The sequence below is a fragment of the Macaca mulatta genome, chromosome 4, assembly GCF_049350105.2.
Source record: "Macaca mulatta isolate MMU2019108-1 chromosome 4, T2T-MMU8v2.0, whole genome shotgun sequence".
NCBI lineage: Eukaryota > Metazoa > Chordata > Mammalia > Primates > Cercopithecidae > Macaca > Macaca mulatta.
Window position 1 is genome coordinate 59,490,072 of NC_133409.1, and position 20,914 is coordinate 59,510,985.

The window sequence follows — 20,914 nt, forward strand, 5'->3', positions numbered from 1 at the left end:
CTCAGATGAAATCTGGAAAGAAGCTTTCTGAGAAACTGCTTAGTGTTCTGTTAATTCATCTCACAGAGTTACATCTGTATTTCGTGGATCTCTTTGCTAGCCTTATTTCTGTGGAATCTGAGAACAGATATTTCGGTTCCCTTTGGAGACTATAGGGCCAAAAGAAATATACTCCGATAACAAAGAGAAAGAAGCTTTCTGAGAAACTTCTTTGTGTTCTGTGAAATCATCTCACAGAGTTACAGCTTTCCCCTCAAGAAGCCTTTCGCTAAGACAGTTCTTGTGGAATTGGCAAAGTGATATTTGAAAGCCCATAGAGGGCTATGGTGAAAAAGGAAATATCCTCAAAAGAAATCTGGAAAGAAGCTTTCTGAGAAACTGCTTAGTGTTCTGTTAATTCATCTCACAGAGTTACATCTGTATTTCGTGGATCTCTTTGCTACCTTTATTTCTGTGGAATCTGAAAACAGATATTTCGGATCCCTTTGGAGACTATAAGGCCAAAGGAAATATCCTCCGATAACAAAGAGAAAGAAGCTTTCTGAGAAACTTCTTTGTGTTCTGTGAAATCATCTCACAGAGTTACAGTTTTCCCCTCAAGAAGCCTTTCGCTAAGACATTTCCTGTGGAATTGGCAAAGTGATATTTGGAAGCCCATATAGGGCTATGGTGAAAAAGGAAATATCCTCAGATGAAATCTGGAAAGAAGCTTTCTGAGAAACTGCTTAGTGTTCTGTTAATTCATCTCACAGAGTTACATCTGTATTTCGTGGATCTCTTTGCTAGCCTTATTTCTGTGGAATCTGAGAACAGATAAGGAAATATCCTCCGATAACAAAGAGAAAGAAGCTTTCTGAGAAACTTCTTTGTGTTCTGTGAAATCATCTCACAGAGTTACAGCTTTCCCCTCAAGAAGCCTTTCGCTAACACAGTTCTTGTGGAATTGGCAAAGTGATATTTGGAAGCCCTTAGAGGGCTATGGTGAAAAAGGAAATATCCTCAGATGAAATCTGGAAAGAAGCTTTCTGAGAAACTGCTTAGTGTTTTGTTAATTCATCTCACAGAGTTACATCTGTATTTCGTGGATCTGTTTGCTAGCCTTATTTCTGTGGAAACTGAGAACAGATATTTCGGATCCCTTTGGATACTATAGGGCCAAAGGAAATATCCTCGGATAACAAAGAGACAGAAGCTTTCTGAGAAACTTCTTTGTGTTCTGTGAAATCATCTCACAGAGTTACAGCTTTCCCCTCAAGAAGCCTTTCGCTGAGACAGTTCTATGGAATTGGCAAAGTGATATTTGGAAGCCCTTAGAGGGCTATGGTGAAAAAGGAAATATCCTCAGATGAAATCTGGAAAGAAGCTTTTTGAGAAACTGCTTAGTGTTCTGTTAATTCATCTCACAGAGTTACATCTGTATTTCGTGGATCTCTTTGCTACCTTTATTTCTGTGGAATCTTAAAACAGATATTTCGGATCCCTTTGGAGACTATAGGGCCAAAGGAAATATCCTCCCATAAAAAAGAGAAAGAAGCTTTCTGAGAAACTTCTTTGCGTTCGGTGAAATCATCTCACAGAGTTACAGCTTTCCCCTCAAGAAGCCTTTCGCTAAGACACTTCTTGTGGAATTGGCAAAGTGATATTTGGAAGCCCATAGAGGGCTATGGTGAAAAAGGAAATATCCTCAAATGAAATCTGGAAAGAAGCTTTCTGAGAAAATGCTTGGTGTTCTGTTAATTCATCTCACAGAGTTACATCGGTATTTCTTGGATCTCTTTGCTACCTTTATTTCTGTGGAATCTGAAAACAGATATTTCGGATCCCTTTGGAGACTATAGGGACAAAGGAAATATCCTCCGATAACAAAGAGAAAGAAGCTTTCTGAGAAACTTCTTTGTGTTCTGTGAAATCATCTCACAGAGTTACAGCTTTCCCCTCAAGAAGCCTTTCGCTAAGACAGTTCTTGTGGAATTGGCAAAGTGATATTTGGAAGCCCATAGAGGGCTATGGTGAAAAAGGAAATATCCTCAGATGAAATCTGGAAAGAAGCTTTCTGAGAAACTGCTTAGTGTTCTGTTAATTCATCTCACAGAGTTACATCTGTATTTCGTGGATCTCTTTGCTAGCCTTATTTCTGTGGAATCTGAGAACAGATATTTCGGATCCCTTTGGAGACTATAGGGCCAAAGGAAATATCCTCCGATAACAAAGAGAAAGAAGCTTTCTGAGAAACTTCTTTGTGTTCTGTGAAATCATCTCACAGAGTAACAGCTTTCCCCTCAAAAAGCCTTTCGCTAAGACAGTTCCTGTGGAATTGGCAAAGTGATATTTGGAAGCCCATATAGGGCAATGGTGAAAAAGGAAATATCCTCAGATGAAATCTGGAAAGAAGCTTTCTGAGAAACTGCTTAGTGTTCTGTTAATGCATCTCACAGAGTTACATCTGTATTTCGTGGGTCTCTTTGCTAGCCTTATTTCTGTGGAATCTGAGAACAGATATTTCGGATCCCTTTGGAGACTATTGGGCCAAAGGAAATATCCTCCGATAACAAAGAGAAAGAAGCTTTCTGAGAAACTTCTTTGTGTTCTGTGAAATCATCTCACAGAGTTACAGCTTTCCCTCAAGAAGCCTTTCGCTAAGACAGTTCTTGTGGAATTGGCAAAGTGATATTTGGAAGCCCATAGAGGGCTATGGTGAAAAAGGAAATATCCTCAGATGAAATCTGGAAAGAAGCTATCTGAGAAACTGCTTAGTGTTCTGTTAATTCATCTCACAGAGTTACATCTGTATTTCGTGGATCTCTTTGCTAGCCTTATTTCTGTGGAATCTGAGAACAGATATTTCGGATCCCTTTGGAGACTATAGGGCCAAAGGAAATATCCTCCGATAACAAAGAGAAAGAAGCTTTCTGAGAAACTTCTTTGTGTTCTGGGAAATCATCTCACAGAGTTACAGCTTTCCCCTCAAGAAGCCTTTCGCTAAGACAGTTCCTGTGGAATTGGCAAAGTGATATTTGGAAGCCCATAAAGGGCTATGGTGAAAAAGGAAATATCTTCAGATGAAATCTGAGAAAAAAGCTTTCTGAGAAACTACTTAGTGTTCTGTTAATTCATCTCACAGAGTTACATCTGTATTTCGTGGATCTCTTTGCTAGCCTTATTTCTGTGGAATCTGAGAACAGATATTTCGAATCCCTTTGGAGACTATAGGGCCAAAGGAAATATCCTCCCATAACAAAGAGAAAGAAGCTTTCTGAGAAACTTCTTTGTGTTCTGTGAAATCATCTCACAGAGTTACAGCTTTCCCCTCAAGAAGCCTTTCGCTAAGACAGTTCCTGTGGAATTGGCAAAGTGATATTTGGAAGCCAATATAGGGCAACGGTGAAAAAGGAAATATCCTCAGATGAAATCTGGAAAGAAGCTTTCTGAGAAACTGCTTAGTGTTCTGTTAATTCATCTCACAGAGTTACATCTGTATTTCGTGGGTCTCTTTGCTAGCCTTATTTCTGTGGAATCTGAGAACAGATATTTCGGATCCCTTTGGAGACTATTGGGCCAAAGGAAATATCCTCCGATAACAAAGAGAAAGAAGCTTTCTGAGAAACTTCTTTGAGTTCTATGAAATCATCTCACAGAGTTACAGCTTTCCCCTCAAGAAGCCTTTCGCTAAGACAGTTCCTGTGGAATTGGCAAAGTGATATTTGGAAGCCCATAGAGGGCTATGGTGAAAAAGGAAATATCCTCAGACGAAATCTGGAAAGAAGCTATCTGAGAAACTGCTTAGTGTTCTGTTAATTCATCTCACAGAGTTACATCTGCATTTCGAGGATCTCTTTGCTAGCCTTATTTCTGTGGAATCTGAGAACAGATATTTCGGATCCCTTTGGAGACTATAGGGCCAAAGGAAATATCCTCCGATAACAAAGAGACAGAAGCTTTCTGAGAAACTTCTTTGAGTTCTGTGAAATCATCTCACAGAGTTACAGCTTTCCCCTCAAGAAGCCTTTCGCTAAGACAGTTCTTGTGGAATTGGCAAAGTGATATTTGGAAGCCCATAGAGGGCTATGGTGAAAAAGGAAATATCCTCAGATGAAATCTAGAAAGAAGCTTTCTGAGAAACTGCTTAGTGTTCTGTTAATTCAGCTCACTGAGTTACATCTGTATTTCGTGGATCTCTTTGCTAGCCTTATTTCTGTGGAATCTGATAATAGATATTTCGGATCCCTTTGGAGACTATAGGGCCAAAGGAAATATCCTCCGATAACAAAGAGAAAGAAGCTTTCTGAGAAACTTCTTTGTGTTCTGTGAAATCATCTCACAGAGTTACAGCTTTCCCCTCAAGAAGCCTTTCGATAAGACAGTTCCTGTGGAATTGGCAAAGTGATATTTGGAAGCCCATAGACGGCTATGGTGAAAAAGGAAATATCCTCAGATGAAATCTGGAAAGAAGCTATCTGAGAAACTGCTTAGTGTTCTGTTAATTCATCTCACAGAGTTACATCTGTATTTCGAGGATCTCTTTGCTAGCTTTATTTCTGTGGAATCTGATAATAGATATTTCGGATCCCTTTGGAGACTATAGGGCCAAAGGAAATATCCTCCGATAACAAAGAGAAAGAAGCTTTCTGAGAAACTTCTTTGTGTTCTGTGAAATCATCTCACAGAGTTACAGCTTTCCCCTCAAGAAGCCTTTCGCTAAGACAGTTCTTGTGGAATTGGCAAAGTGATATTTGGAAGCCCATAGAGGGCTATGGTGAAAAAGGAAATATCCTCAAATGAAATCTGGAAAGAAGCTTTCTGAGAAACTGCTTATTGTTCTGTTAATTCATCTCACAGAGTTACATCTGTATTTGGTGGATCTCTTTCCTAGCCCTATTTCTGTGGAATCTGAGAACAGATATTTCGGATCCCTTTGGAGACTATAGGGACAAAGGAAATATCCTCCGATAACAAAGAGACAGAAGCTTTCTGAGAAACTTCTTTGAGTTCTGTGAAATCATCTCACAGAGTTACAGCTTTCCCCTCAAGAAGCTTTTCGCTAAGACAGTTCTTGTGGAATTGGCAAAGTGATATTTGGAAGCCCATAGAGGGCTATGGTGAAAAAGGAAATATCCTCAGATGAAATCTGGAAAGAAGCTTTCTGAGAAACTGGTTAGTGTTCTGTTAATTCAGCTCACAGAGTTACATCTGTATTTCGTGGATCTCTTTGCTAGCCTTATTTCTGTGGAATCTGAGAACAGATATTTCGGATCCCTTTGGAGACTATAGGGCCAAAGGAAATATCCTCCCATAACAAAGAGAAAGAAGCTTTCTGAGAAACTTCTTTGTGTTCTGTGAAATCATCTCACAGAGTTACAGCTCTCCCCTCAAGAAGCCTTTCGCTAAGACAGTTCTTGTGGAATTGGCAAAGTGATATTTGGAAGCCCATAGAGGGCTATGGTGAAAAAGGAAATATCCTCAGATGAAATCTGGAAAGAAGCTTTCTGAGAAACTGCTTAGTGTTCTGTTAATTCATCTCACAGAGCTACATCTGTATTTCGTGGATCACTTTGCTAGCCTTATTTCTGTGGAATCTGAGAACAGATATTTCGGTTCCCTTTGGAGAAAATAGGGCCAAAGGAAATATACTCTGATAACAAAGAGAAAGAAGCTGTCTGAGAAACTTCTTTGTGTTCTGTGAAATCATCTCACAGAGTTACAGCTTTCCCCTCAAGAAGCCTTTCGCTAAGACAGTTCTTGTGGAATTGGCAAAGTGATATTTGGAAGCCCTTAGAGGGCTATGGTGAAAAAGGAAATATCCTCCGGTGAAATCTGGAAAGAAGCTTTTTGAAAAACTGCTTAGTGTTCTGTTAATTCATCTCACAGTTTTACATCTGTATTTCGTGGATCTCTTTGCTACCTTTATTTCTGTGGAATCTTAAAACAGATATTTCGGATCCCTTTGGAGACTATAGGGCCAAAGGAAATATCCTCCCATAACAAAGAGAAAGAAGCTTTCTGAGAAACTTCTTTGTGTTCTGTGAAATCATCTCACAGAGTTACAGCTTTCTCCTCAAGAAGCCTTTCGCTAAGACAGTTCTTGTGGAATTGGCAAAGTGATATTTGGAAGCCCATAGAGGGCTATGGTGAAAAAGGAAATATCCTCAGATGAAATCTGGAAAGAAGCTATCTGAGAAACTGCTTAGTGTTCTGTTAATTCATCTCACAGAGTTACATCTGTATTTCGTGGATCTCTTTGCTAGCCTTATTTCTGTGGAATCTGAGAACAGATATTTCGGATCCCTTTGGAGACTATAGGGCCAAAGGAAATATCCCCCGATAAAAAAGAGAAAGAAGCTTTCTGAGAAACTTCTTTGTGTTCTGGGAAATCATCTCACAGAGTTACAGCTTTCCCCTCAAGAAGCCTTTCGCTAAGACAGTTCCTGTGGAATTGGCAAAGTGATATTTGGAAGCCCATAAAGGGCTATGGTGAAAAAGGAAATATCTTCAGATGAAATCTGGAAAGAAGCTTTCTGAGAAACTGCTTAGTGTTCTGTTAATTCATCTCACAGAGTTACATCTGTATTTCGTGGATCTCTTTGCTAGCCTTATTTCTGTGGAATCTGAGAACAGATATTTCGAATCCCTTTGGAGACTATAGGGCCAAAGGAAATATCCTCCCATAACAAAGAGAAAGAAGCTTTCTGAGAAACTTCTTTGTGTTCTGTGAAATCATCTCACAGAGTTACAGCTTTCCCCTCAAGAAGCCTTTCGCTAAGACAGTTCTTGTGGAATTGGCAAAGTGATATTTGGAAGCCCATAGAGGGCTATGGTGAAAAAGGAAATATCCTCAAATGAAATCTGGAAAGAAGCTTTCTGAGAAACTGCTTAGTGTTCTGTTAATTCATCCCACAGAGTTACATCTGTATTTGGTGGATCTCTTTGCTAGCCTTATTTCTGTGGAATCTGAGAACAGATATTTCGGATCCCTTTGGAGACTATAGGGCCAAAGGAAATATCCTCCGATAACAAAGAGACAGAAGCTTTCTGAGAAACTTCTTTGTGTTCTGTGAAATCATCTCACAGAGTTACAGCTTTCCCCTCAAGAAGCCTTTCGCTAAGACAGTTCCTGTGGAATTGGCAAAGTGATATTTGGAAGCCAATATAGGGCAACGGTGAAAAAGGAAATATCCTCAGATGAAATCTGGAAAGAAGCTTTCTGAGAAACTGCTTAGTGTTCTGTTAATTCATCTCACAGAGTTACATCTGTATTTCGCGGGTCTCTTTGCTAGCCTTATTTCTGTGGAATCTGAGAACAGATATTTCGGATCCCTTTGGAGACTATTGGGCCAAAGGAAATATCCTCCGATAACAAAGAGAAAGAAGCTTTCTGAGAAACTTCTTTGCGTTCTGTGAAAGCATCTCACAGAGTTACAGCTTTCCCCTCAAGAAGCCTTTCGATAAGACAGTTCCTGTGGAATTGGCAAAGTGATATTTGGAAGCCCATAGAGGGCTATGGTGAAAAAGGAAATATCCTCAGATGAAATCTGGAAAGAAGCTATCTGAGAAACTGCTTAGTGTTCTGTTAATTCATCTCACAGAGTTACATCTGCATTTCGAGGATCTCTTTGCTAGCCTTATTTCTGTGGAATCTGAGAACAGATATTTCGGATCCCTTTGGAGACTATAGGGCCAAAGGAAATATCCTCCGATAACAAAGAGACAGAAGCTTTCTGAGAAACTTCTTTGAGTTCTGTGAAATCATCTCACAGAGTTACAGCTTTCCCCTCAAGAAGCCTTTCGCTAAGACAGTTCTTGTGGAATTGGCAAAGTGATATTTGGAAGCCCATAGAGGGCTATGGTGAAAAAGGAAATATCCTCAAATGAAATCTGGAAAGAAGCTTTCTGAGAAACTGCTTAGTGTTCTGTTAATTCATCCCACAGAGTTACATCTGTATTTGGTGGATCTCTTTGCTAGCCTTATTTCTGTGGAATCTGAGAACAGATATTTCGGATCCCTTTGGAGACTATAGGGCCAAAGGAAATATCCTCCGGTAACAAAGAGACAGAAGCTTTCTGAGAAACTTCTTTGTGTTCTGTGAAATCATCTCACAGAGTTACAGCTTTCCCCTCAAGAAGCCTTTCGCTAAGACAGTTCCTGTGGAATTGGCAAAGTGATATTTGGAAGCCAATATAGGGCAACGGTGAAAAAGGAAATATCCTCAGATGAAATCTAGAAAGAAGTTTCTGAGAAACTGCTTAGTGTTCTGTTAATTCAGCTCACTGAGTTACATCTGTATTTCGTGGATCTCTTTGCTAGCCTTATTTCTGTGGAATCTGATAATAGATATTTCGGATCCCTTTGGAGACTATAGGGCCAAAGGAAATATCCTCCGATAACAAAGAGAAAGAAGCTTTCTGAGAAACTTCTTTGTGTTCTGTGAAATCATCTCACAGAGTTACAGCTTTCCCCTCAAGAAGCCTTTCGATAAGACAGTTCCTGTGGAATTGGCAAAGTGATATTTGGAAGCCCATAGAGGGCTATGGTGAAAAAGGAAATATCCTCAGATGAAATCTGGAAAGAAGCTTTCTGAGAAACTGCTTAGTGTTCTGTTAATTCATCTCACAGAGTTACATCTGTATTTGGTGGATCTCTTTGCTAGCCTTATTTCTGTGGAATCTGAGAACAGATATTTCGGATCCCTTTGGAGACTATAGGGCCAAAGGAAATATCCTCCGATAACAAAGAGACAGAAGCTTTCTGAGAAACTTCTTTGAGTTCTGTGAAATCATCTCACAGAGTTACAGCTTTCCCCTCAAGAAGCCTTTCGCTAAGACAGTTCTTGTGGAATTGGCAAAGTGATATTTGGAAGCCCATAGAGGGCTATGGTGAAAAAGGAAATATCCTCAGATGAAATCTGGAAAGAAGCTTTCTGAGAAACTGGTTAGTGTTCTGTTAATTCAGCTCACAGAGTTACATCTGTATTTCGTGGATCTCTTTGCTAGCCTTATTTCTGTGGAATCTGAGAACAGATATTTCGGATCTCTTTGGAGACTATAGGGCCAAAGGAAATATCCTCCCATAACAAAGAGAAAGAAGCTTTCTGAGAAACTTCTTTGTGTTCTGTGAAATCATCTCACAGAGTTACAGCTCTCCCCTCAAGAAGCCTTTCGCTAAGACAGTTCTTGTGGAATTGGCAAAGTGATATTTGGAAGCCCATAGAGGGCTATGGTGAAAAAGGAAATATCCTCAGATGAAATCTGGAAAGAAGCTTTCTGAGAAACTGCTTAGTGTTCTGTTAATTCATCTCACAGAGCTACATCTGTATTTCGTGGATCTCTTTGCTAGCCTTATTTCTGTGGAATCTGAGAACAGATATTTCTCTTCCCTTTGGAGACTATAGGGCCAAAGGAAATATACTCTGATAACAAAGAGAAAGAAGCTTTCTGAGAAACTTCTTTGTGTTCTGTGAAATCATCTCACAGAGTTACAGCTTTCCCTCAAGAAGCCTTTCGCTAAGACAGTTCTTGTGGAATTGGCAAAGTGATATTTGGAAGCCCATAGAGGGCTATGGTGAAAAAGGAAATATCCTCAAATGAAATCTGGAAAGAAGCTTTCTGAGAAAATGCTTGGTGTTCTGTTAATTCATCTCACAGAGTTACATCGGTATTTCTTGGATCTCTTTGCTACCTTTATTTCTGTGGAATCTGAAAACAGATATTTCGGATCCCTTTGGAGACTATAGGGACAAAGGAAATATCCTCCGATAACAAAGAGAAAGAAGCTTTCTGAGAAACTTCTTTGTGTTCTGTGAAATCATCTCACAGAGTTACAGCTTTCCCCTCAAGAAGCCTTTCGCTAAGACAGTTCTTGTGGAATTGGCAAAGTGATATTTGGAAGCCCATAGAGGGCTATGGTGAAAAAGGAAATATCCTCAGATGAAATCTGGAAAGAAGCTTTCTGAGAAACTGCTTAGTGTTCTGTTAATTCATCTCACAGAGTTACATCTGTATTTGGTGGATCTCTTTGCTAGCCTTATTTCTGTGGAATCTGAGAACAGATATTTCGGATCCCTTTGGAGACTATAGGGCCAAAGGAAATATCCTCCGATAACAAAGAGAAAGAAGCTTTCTGAGAAACTTCTTTGTGTTCTGTGAAATCATCTCACAGAGTAACAGCTTTCCCCTCAAAAAGCCTTTCGCTAAGACAGTTCCTGTGGAATTGGCAAAGTGATATTTGGAAGCCCATATAGGGCAATGTTGAAAAAGGAAATATCCTCAGATGAAATCTGGAAAGAAGCTTTCTGAGAAACTGCTTAGTGTTCTGTTAATGCATCTCACAGAGTTACATCTGTATTTCGTGGGTCTCTTTGCTAGCCTTATTTCTGTGGAATCTGAGAACAGATATTTCGGATCCCTTTGGAGACTATTGGGCCAAAGGAAATATCCTCCGATAACAAAGAGAAAGAAGCTTTCTGAGAAACTTCTTTGTGTTCTGTGAAATCATCTCACAGAGTTACAGCTTTCCCTCAAGAAGCCTTTCGCTAAGACAGTTCTTGTGGAATTGGCAAAGTGATATTTGGAAGCCCATAGAGGGCTATGGTGAAAAAGGAAATATCCTCAGATGAAATCTGGAAAGAAGCTATCTGAGAAACTGCTTAGTGTTCTGTTAATTCATCTCACAGAGTTACATCTGTATTTCGTGGATCTCTTTGCTAGCCTTATTTCTGTGGAATCTGAGAACAGATATTTCGGATCCCTTTGGAGACTATAGGGCCAAAGGAAATATCCTCCGATAACAAAGAGAAAGAAGCTTTCTGAGAAACTTCTTTGTGTTCTGGGAAATCATCTCACAGAGTTACAGCTTTCCCCTCAAGAAGCCTTTCGCTAAGACAGTTCCTGTGGAATTGGCAAAGTGATATTTGGAAGCCCATAAAGGGCTATGGTGAAAAAGGAAATATCTTCAGATGAAATCTGGAAAGAAGCTTTCTGAGAAACTACTTAGTGTTCTGTTAATTCATCTCACAGAGTTACATCTGTATTTCGTGGATCTCTTTGCTAGCCTTATTTCTGTGGAATCTGAGAACAGATATTTCGAATCCCTTTGGAGACTATAGGGCCAAAGGAAATATCCTCCCATAACAAAGAGAAAGAAGCTTTCTGAGAAACTTCTTTGTGTTCTGTGAAATCATCTCACAGAGTTACAGCTTTCCCCTCAAGAAGCCTTTCGCTAAGACAGTTCCTGTGGAATTGGCAAAGTGATATTTGGAAGCCAATATAGGGCAACGGTGAAAAAGGAAATATCCTCAGATGAAATCTGGAAAGAAGCTTTCTGAGAAACTGCTTAGTGTTCTGTTAATTCATCTCACAGAGTTACATCTGTATTTCGTGGGTCTCTTTGCTAGCCTTATTTCTGTGGAATCTGAGAACAGATATTTCGGATCCCTTTGGAGACTATTGGGCCAAAGGAAATATCCTCCGATAACAAAGAGAAAGAAGCTTTCTGAGAAACTTCTTTGAGTTCTATGAAATCATCTCACAGAGTTACAGCTTTCCCCTCAAGAAGCCTTTCGATAAGACAGTTCCTGTGGAATTGGCAAAGTGATATTTGGAAGCCCATAGAGGGCTATGGTGAAAAAGGAAATATCCTCAGACGAAATCTGGAAAGAAGCTATCTGAGAAACTGCTTAGTGTTCTGTTAATTCATCTCACAGAGTTACATCTGCATTTCGAGGATCTCTTTGCTAGCCTTATTTCTGTGGAATCTGAGAACAGATATTTCGGATCCCTTTGGAGACTATAGGGCCAAAGGAAATATCCTCCGATAACAAAGAGACAGAAGCTTTCTGAGAAACTTCTTTGAGTTCTGTGAAATCATCTCACAGAGTTACAGCTTTCCCCTCAAGAAGCCTTTCGCTAAGACAGTTCTTGTGGAATTGGCAAAGTGATATTTGGAAGCCCATAGAGGGCTATGGTGAAAAAGGAAATATCCTCAAATGAAATCTGGAAAGAAGCTTTCTGAGAAACTGCTTATTGTTCTGTTAATTCATCTCACAGAGTTACATCTGTATTTGGTGGATCTCTTTGCTAGCCCTATTTCTGTGGAATCTGAGAACAGATATTTCGGATCCCTTTGGAGACTATAGGGCCAAAGGAAATATCCTCCGATAACAAAGAGACAGAAGCTTTCTGAGAAACTTCTTTGAGTTCTGTGAAATCATCTCACAGAGTTACAGCTTTCCCCTCAAGAAGCTTTTCGCTAAGACAGTTCCTGTGGAATTGGCAAAGTGATATTTGGAAGCCCATAGAGGGCTATGGTGAAAAAGGAAATATCCTCAGATGAAATCTGGAAAGAAGCTTTCTGAGAAACTGGTTAGTGTTCTGTTAATTCAGCTCACAGAGTTACATCTGTATTTCGTGGATCTCTTTGCTAGCCTTATTTCTGTGGAATCTGAGAACAGATATTTCGGATCCCTTTGGAGACTATAGGGCCAAAGGAAATATCCTCCCATAACAAAGAGAAAGAAGCTTTCTGAGAAACTTCTTTGTGTTCTGTGAAATCATATCACAGAGTTACAGCTCTCCCCTCAAGAAGCCTTTCGCTAAGACAGTTCTTGTGGAATTGGCAAAGTGATATTTGGAAGCCCATAGAGGGCTATGGTGAAAAAGGAAATATCCTCAGATGAAATCTGGAAAGAAGCTTTCTGAGAAACTGCTTAGTGTTCTGTTAATTCATCTCACAGAGCTACATCTGTATTTCGTGGATCTCTTTGCTAGCCTTATTTCTGTGGAATCTGAGAACAGATATTTCGGTTCCCTTTGGAGACTATAGGGCCAAAGGAAATATACTCTGATAACAAAGAGAAAGAAGCTGTCTGAGAAACTTCTTTGTGTTCTGTGAAATCATCTCACAGAGTTACAGCTTTCCCCTCAAGAAGCCTTTCGCTAAGACAGTTCTTGTGGAATTGGCAAAGTGATATTTGGAAGCCCTTAGAGGGCTATGGTGAAAAAGGAAATATCCTCCGGTGAAATCTGGAAAGAAGCTTTTTGAAAAACTGCTTAGTGTTCTGTTAATTCATCTCACAGTTTTACATCTGTATTTCGTGGATCTCTTTGCTACCTTTATTTCTGTGGAATCTTAAAACAGATATTTCGGATCCCTTTGGAGACTATAGGGCCAAAGGAAATATCCTCCCATAACAAAGAGAAAGAAGCTTTCTGAGAAACTTCTTTGTGTTCTGTGAAATCATCTCACAGAGTTACAGCTTTCTCCTCAAGAAGCCTTTCGCTAAGACAGTTCTTGTGGAATTGGCAAAGTGATATTTGGAAGCCCATAGAGGGCTATGGTGAAAAAGGAAATATCCTCAGATGAAATCTGGAAAGAAGCTATCTGAGAAACTGCTTAGTGTTCTGTTAATTCATCTCACAGAGTTACATCTGTATTTCGTGGATCTCTTTGCTAGCCTTATTTCTGTGGAATCTGAGAACAGATATTTCGGATCCCTTTGGAGACTATAGGGCCAAAGGAAATATCCCCCGATAAAAAAGAGAAAGAAGCTTTCTGAGAAACTTCTTTGTGTTCTGGGAAATCATCTCACAGAGTTACAGCTTTCCCCTCAAGAAGCCTTTCGCTAAGACAGTTCCTGTGGAATTGGCAAAGTGATATTTGGAAGCCCATAAAGGGCTATGGTGAAAAAGGAAATATCTTCAGATGAAATCTGGAAAGAAGCTTTCTGAGAAACTGCTTAGTGTTCTGTTAATTCATCTCACAGAGTTACATCTGTATTTCGTGGATCTCTTTGCTAGCCTTATTTCTGTGGAATCTGAGAACAGATATTTCGAATCCCTTTGGAGACTATAGGGCCAAAGGAAATATCCTCCCATAACAAAGAGAAAGAAGCTTTCTGAGAAACTTCTTTGTGTTCTGTGAAATCATCTCACAGAGTTACAGCTTTCCCCTCAAGAAGCCTTTCGCTAAGACAGTTCTTGTGGAATTGGCAAAGTGATATTTGGAAGCCCATAGAGGGCTATGGTGAAAAAGGAAATATCCTCAAATGAAATCTGGAAAGAAGCTTTCTGAGAAACTGCTTAGTGTTCTGTTAATTCATCCCACAGAGTTACATCTGTATTTGGTGGATCTCTTTGCTAGCCTTATTTCTGTGGAATCTGAGAACAGATATTTCGGATCCCTTTGGAGACTATAGGGCCAAAGGAAATATCCTCCGATAACAAAGAGACAGAAGCTTTCTGAGAAACTTCTTTGTGTTCTGTGAAATCATCTCACAGAGTTACAGCTTTCCCCTCAAGAAGCCTTTCGCTAAGACAGTTCCTGTGGAATTGGCAAAGTGATATTTGGAAGCCAATATAGGGCAACGGTGAAAAAGGAAATATCCTCAGATGAAATCTGGAAAGAAGCTTTCTGAGAAACTGCTTAGTGTTCTGTTAATTCATCTCACAGAGTTACATCTGTATTTCGCGGGTCTCTTTGCTAGCCTTATTTCTGTGGAATCTGAGAACAGATATTTCGGATCCCTTTGGAGACTATTGGGCCAAAGGAAATATCCTCCGATAACAAAGAGAAAGAAGCTTTCTGAGAAACTTCTTTGCGTTCTGTGAAAGCATCTCACAGAGTTACAGCTTTCCCCTCAAGAAGCCTTTCGATAAGACAGTTCCTGTGGAATTGGCAAAGTGATATTTGGAAGCCCATAGAGGGCTATGGTGAAAAAGGAAATATCCTCAGATGAAATCTGGAAAGAAGCTATCTGAGAAACTGCTTAGTGTTCTGTTAATTCATCTCACAGAGTTACATCTGCATTTCGAGGATCTCTTTGCTAGCCTTATTTCTGTGGAATCTGAGAACAGATATTTCGGATCCCTTTGGAGACTATAGGGCCAAAGGAAATATCCTCCGATAACAAAGAGACAGAAGCTTTCTGAGAAACTTCTTTGAGTTCTGTGAAATCATCTCACAGAGTTACAGCTTTCCCCTCAAGAAGCCTTTCGCTAAGACAGTTCTTGTGGAATTGGCAAAGTGATATTTGGAAGCCCATAGAGGGCTATGGTGAAAAAGGAAATATCCTCAAATGAAATCTGGAAAGAAGCTTTCTGAGAAACTGCTTAGTGTTCTGTTAATTCATCCCACAGAGTTACATCTGTATTTGGTGGATCTCTTTGCTAGCCTTATTTCTGTGGAATCTGAGAACAGATATTTCGGATCCCTTTGGAGACTATAGGGCCAAAGGAAATATCCTCCGGTAACAAAGAGACAGAAGCTTTCTGAGAAACTTCTTTGTGTTCTGTGAAATCATCTCACAGAGTTACAGCTTTCCCCTCAAGAAGCCTTTCGCTAAGACAGTTCCTGTGGAATTGGCAAAGTGATATTTGGAAGCCAATATAGGGCAACGGTGAAAAAGGAAATATCCTCAGATGAAATCTAGAAAGAAGTTTCTGAGAAACTGCTTAGTGTTCTGTTAATTCAGCTCACTGAGTTACATCTGTATTTCGTGGATCTCTTTGCTAGCCTTATTTCTGTGGAATCTGATAATAGATATTTCGGATCCCTTTGGAGACTATAGGGCCAAAGGAAATATCCTCCGATAACAAAGAGAAAGAAGCTTTCTGAGAAACTTCTTTGTGTTCTGTGAAATCATCTCACAGAGTTACAGCTTTCCCCTCAAGAAGCCTTTCGATAAGACAGTTCCTGTGGAATTGGCAAAGTGATATTTGGAAGCCCATAGAGGGCTATGGTGAAAAAGGAAATATCCTCAGATGAAATCTGGAAAGAAGCTTTCTGAGAAACTGCTTAGTGTTCTGTTAATTCATCTCACAGAGTTACATCTGTATTTGGTGGATCTCTTTGCTAGCCTTATTTCTGTGGAATCTGAGAACAGATATTTCGGATCCCTTTGGAGACTATAGGGCCAAAGGAAATATCCTCCGATAACAAAGAGACAGAAGCTTTCTGAGAAACTTCTTTGAGTTCTGTGAAATCATCTCACAGAGTTACAGCTTTCCCCTCAAGAAGCCTTTCGCTAAGACAGTTCTTGTGGAATTGGCAAAGTGATATTTGGAAGCCCATAGAGGGCTATGGTGAAAAAGGAAATATCCTCAGATGAAATCTGGAAAGAAGCTTTCTGAGAAACTGGTTAGTGTTCTGTTAATTCAGCTCACAGAGTTACATCTGTATTTCGTGGATCTCTTTGCTAGCCTTATTTCTGTGGAATCTGAGAACAGATATTTCGGATCTCTTTGGAGACTATAGGGCCAAAGGAAATATCCTCCCATAACAAAGAGAAAGAAGCTTTCTGAGAAACTTCTTTGTGTTCTGTGAAATCATCTCACAGAGTTACAGCTCTCCCCTCAAGAAGCCTTTCGCTAAGACAGTTCTTGTGGAATTGGCAAAGTGATATTTGGAAGCCCATAGAGGGCTATGGTGAAAAAGGAAATATCCTCAGATGAAATCTGGAAAGAAGCTTTCTGAGAAACTGCTTAGTGTTCTGTTAATTCATCTCACAGAGCTACATCTGTATTTCGTGGATCTCTTTGCTAGCCTTATTTCTGTGGAATCTGAGAACAGATATTTCTCTTCCCTTTGGAGACTATAGGGCCAAAGGAAATATACTCTGATAACAAAGAGAAAGAAGCTTTCTGAGAATCTTCTTTGTGTTCTGTGAAATCATCTCACAGAGTTACAGCTTTCCCCTCAAGAAGCCTTTCGCTAAGACAGTTCTTGTGGAATTGGCAAAGTGATATTTGGAAGCCCTTAGAGGGCTATGGTGAAAAAGGAAATATCCTCCGATGAAATCTGGAAAGAAGCTTTCTGAGAAACTGCTTAGTGTTCTGTTAATTCATCTCACAGAGTTACATCTGTATTTCGTGGATCTGTTTGCTAGCCTTATTTCTGTGGAAACTGAGAACAGATATTTCGGATGCCTTTGGAGACTATAGGGCCAAAGGAAATATCCTCCCATAACAAAGAGAAAGAAGCTTTCTGAGAAACTTCTTTGTGTTCTGTGAAATCATCTCACAGAGTTACAGCTTTCCCCTCAAGAAGCCTTTCGCTAAGACAGTTCTTGTGGAATTGGCAAAGTGATATTTGGAAGCCCATAGAGGGCTATGGTGAAAAAGGAAATATCCTCAAATGAAATCTGGAAAGAAGCTTTCTGAGAAACTGCTTAGTGTTCTGTTAATTCATCTCACAGAGTTACATCTGTATTTGGTGGATCTCTTTGCTAGCCTTATTTTGTGGAATCTGAGAACAGATATTTCGGATCCCTTTGGAGACTATAGGGCCAAAGGAAATATCCTCCGATAACAAAGAGACAGAAGCTTTCTGAGAAACTTCTTTGAGTTCTGTGAAATCATCTCACAGCGTTACAGCTTTTCCCTCAAGAAGCCTTTCGCTAAGACAGTTCTTGTGGAATTGGCAAAGTGATATTTGGAAGCCCATAGAGGGCTATGGTGAAAAAGGAAATATCCTCAGATGAAATCTGGAAAGAAGCTTTCTGAGAAACTGGTTAGTGTTCTGTTAATTCATCTCACAGAGTTACATCTGTATTTCGTGGATCTCTTTGCTAGCCTTATTTCTGTGGAATCTGAGAACAGATATTTCGGATCCCTTTGGAGACTATAGGGCCAAAGGAAATATCCTCCGATAACAAAGAGAAAGAAGCTTTCTGAGAAACTTCTTTGTGTTCTGTGAAATCATCTCACAGAGTTACAGCTTTCCCCTCAAGAAGCCTTTCGATAAGACAGTTCCTGTGGAATTGGCAAAGTGATATTTGGAAGCCCATAGAGGGCTATGGTGAAAAAGGAAATATCCTCAGATGAAATCTGGAAAGAAGCTTTCTGAGAAACTGCTTAGTGTTCTGTTAATTCATCTCACAGAGTTACATCTGTATTTGGTGGATCTCTTTGCTAGCCTTATTTCTGTGGAATCTGAGAACAGATATTTCGGATCCCTTTGGAGACTATAGGGCCAAAGGAAATATCCTCCGATAACAAAGAGACAGAAGCTTTCTGAGAAACTTCTTTGAGTTCTGTGAAATCATCTCACAGAGTTACAGCTTTCCCCTCAAGAAGCCTTTCGCTAAGACAGTTCTTGTGGAATTGGCAAAGTGATATTTGGAAGCCCATAGAGGGCTATGGTGAAAAAGGAAATATCCTCAGATGAAATCTGGAAAGAAGCTTTCTGAGAAACTGGTTAGTGTTCTGTTAATTCAGCTCACAGAGTTACATCTGTATTTCGTGGATCTCTTTGCTAGCCTTATTTCTGTGGAATCTGAGAACAGATATTTCGGATCTCTTTGGAGACTATAGGGCCAAAGGAAATATCCTCCCATAACAAAGAGAAAGAAGCTTTCTGAGAAACTTCTTTGTGTTCTGTGAAATCATCTCACAGAGTTACAGCTTTCCCTTCAAGAATCCTTGCGCTAAGACAGTTCTTGTGGAATTGGCAAAGTGATATTTGGAAGCCCATAGAGGGCTATGGTGAAAAAGGAAATATCCTCAGATGAAATCTGGAAAGAAGCTTTCTGAGAAACTGGTTAGTGTTCTGTTAATTCATCTCACAGAGCTACATCTGTATTTCGTGGATCTCTTTGCTAGCCTTATTTCTGTGGAATCTGAGAACAGATATTTCTCTTCCCTTTGGAGACTATAGGGCCAAAGGAAATATACTCTGATAACAAAGAGAAAGAAGCTTTCTGAGAATCTTCTTTGTGTTCTGTGAAATCATCTCACAGAGTTACAGCTTTCCCCTCAAGAAGCCTTTCGCTAAGACAGTTCTTGTGGAATTGGCAAAGTGATATTTGGAAGCCCTTAGAGGGCTATGGTGAAAAAGGAAATATCCTCCGATGAAATCTGGAAAGAAGCTTTCTGAGAAACTGCTTAGTGTTCTGTTAATTCATCTCACAGAGTTACATCTGTATTTCGTGGATCTGTTTGCTAGCCTTATTTCTGTGGAAACTGAGAACAGATATTTCGGATCCCTTTGGAGACTATAGGGCCAAAGGAAATATCCTCCGATAACAAAGAGACAGAAGCTTTCTGAGAAACTTCTTTGAGTTCTGTGAAATCATCTCACAGCGTTACAGCTTTTCCCTCAAGAAGCCTTTCGCTAAGACAGTTCTTGTGGAATTGGCAAAGTGATATTTGGAAGCCCATAGAGGGCTATGGTGAAAAAGGAAATATCCTCAGATGAAATCTGGAAAGAAGCTTTCTGAGAAACTGGTTAGTGTTCTGTTAATTCATCTCACAGAGTTACATCTGTATTTCGTGGATCTCTTTGCTAGCCTTATTTCTGTGGAATCTGAGAACAGATATTTCGGATCCCTTTGGAGACTATAGGGCCAAAGGAAATATCCTCCGATAACAAAGAGAAAGAAGCTTTCTGAGAAACTTCTTTGTGTTCTGTGAAATCATCTCACAGAGTTACAGCTTTCCCCGCAAGAAGCCTTTCGATAAGAGAGTTCCTGTGGAATTGGCAAAGTGATATTTGGAAGCCCATAGAGGGCTATGGTGAAAAAGGAAATATCCTCAGATGAAATCTGGAAAGAAGCTATCTGAGAAACTGCTTAGTGTTCTGTTAATTCATCTCACAGAGTTACATCTGTATTTCGAGGATCTCTTTGCTAGCCTTATTTCTGTGGAATCTGAGAACAGATATTTCGGATCCCTTTGGAGACTATGGGGCCAAAGGAAATATCCTCCGATAACAAAGAGAAAGAAGCTTTCTGAGAAACTTCTTTGTGTTCTGGGAAATCATCTCACAGAGTTACAGCTTTCCCCTCAAGAAGCCTTTCGCTAAGACAGTTCCTGTGGAATTGGCAATGTGATATTTGGAAGCCCATAAAGGGCTATGGTGAAAAAGGAAATATCTTCAGATGATATCTGGAAAGAAGCTTTCTGAGAAACTGCTTAGTGTTCTGTTAATTCATCTCACAGAGTTACATCTGTATTTCGTGGATCTCTTTGCTAGCCTTATTTCTGTGGAATCTGAGAACAGATATTTCGGATCCCTTTGGAGACTATAGGGCCAAAGGAAATATCCTCGGATAACAAAGAGAAAGAAGCTTTCTGAGAAACTTCTTTGTGTTCTGTGAAATCATCTCACAGAGTTACAGCTTTCCCCTCAAGAAGCCTTTCGCTAAGACAGTTCCTGTGGAATTGGCAAAGTGATATTTGGAAGCCCATAGAGGGCTATGGTGAAAAAGGAAATATCTTCAGATGAAATCTGGAAAGAAGCTTTCTGAGAAACTGCTTACTGTTCTGTTAATTCATCTCACAGAGTTACATCTGTATTTCGTGAGTCTCTTTGCTAGCCTTATTTCTGTGGAATCTGAGAACAGATATTTCCGATCCCTTTGGAGACTATTGGGCCAAAGGAAATATCCTCCGATAACAAAGAGAAAGAAGCTTTCTGAGAAACTTCTTTGTGTTCTGTGAAATCATCTCACAGAGTTACAGCTTTCCCCTCAAGAAGCCTTTCGCTAAGACAGTTCCTGTGGAATTGGCAAAGTGATATTTTGAAGCCCCTAGAGGGCTATGGTGAAAAAGGAAATATCCTCAGATGAAATCTGGAAAGAAGCTATCTGAGAAACTGCTTAGTGTTCTGTTAATTCATCTCACAGAGTTACATCTGTATTTCGAGGATCTCTTTGCTAGCCTTATTTCTGTGGATTCTGAGAACAGATATTTCGGATCCCTTTGGAGACTATAGGGCCAAAGGAAATATCCTCCGATAACAAAGAGAAAGAAGCTTTCTGAGAAACTTCTTTGTGTTCTGGGAAATCATCTCACAGAGTTACAGCTTTCCCCTCAAGAAGCCTTTCGCTAAGACAGTTCCTGTGGAATTGGCAATGTGATATTTGGAAGCCCATAAAGGGCTATGGTGAAAAAGGAAATATCTTCAGATGAAATCTGGAAAGAAGCTTTC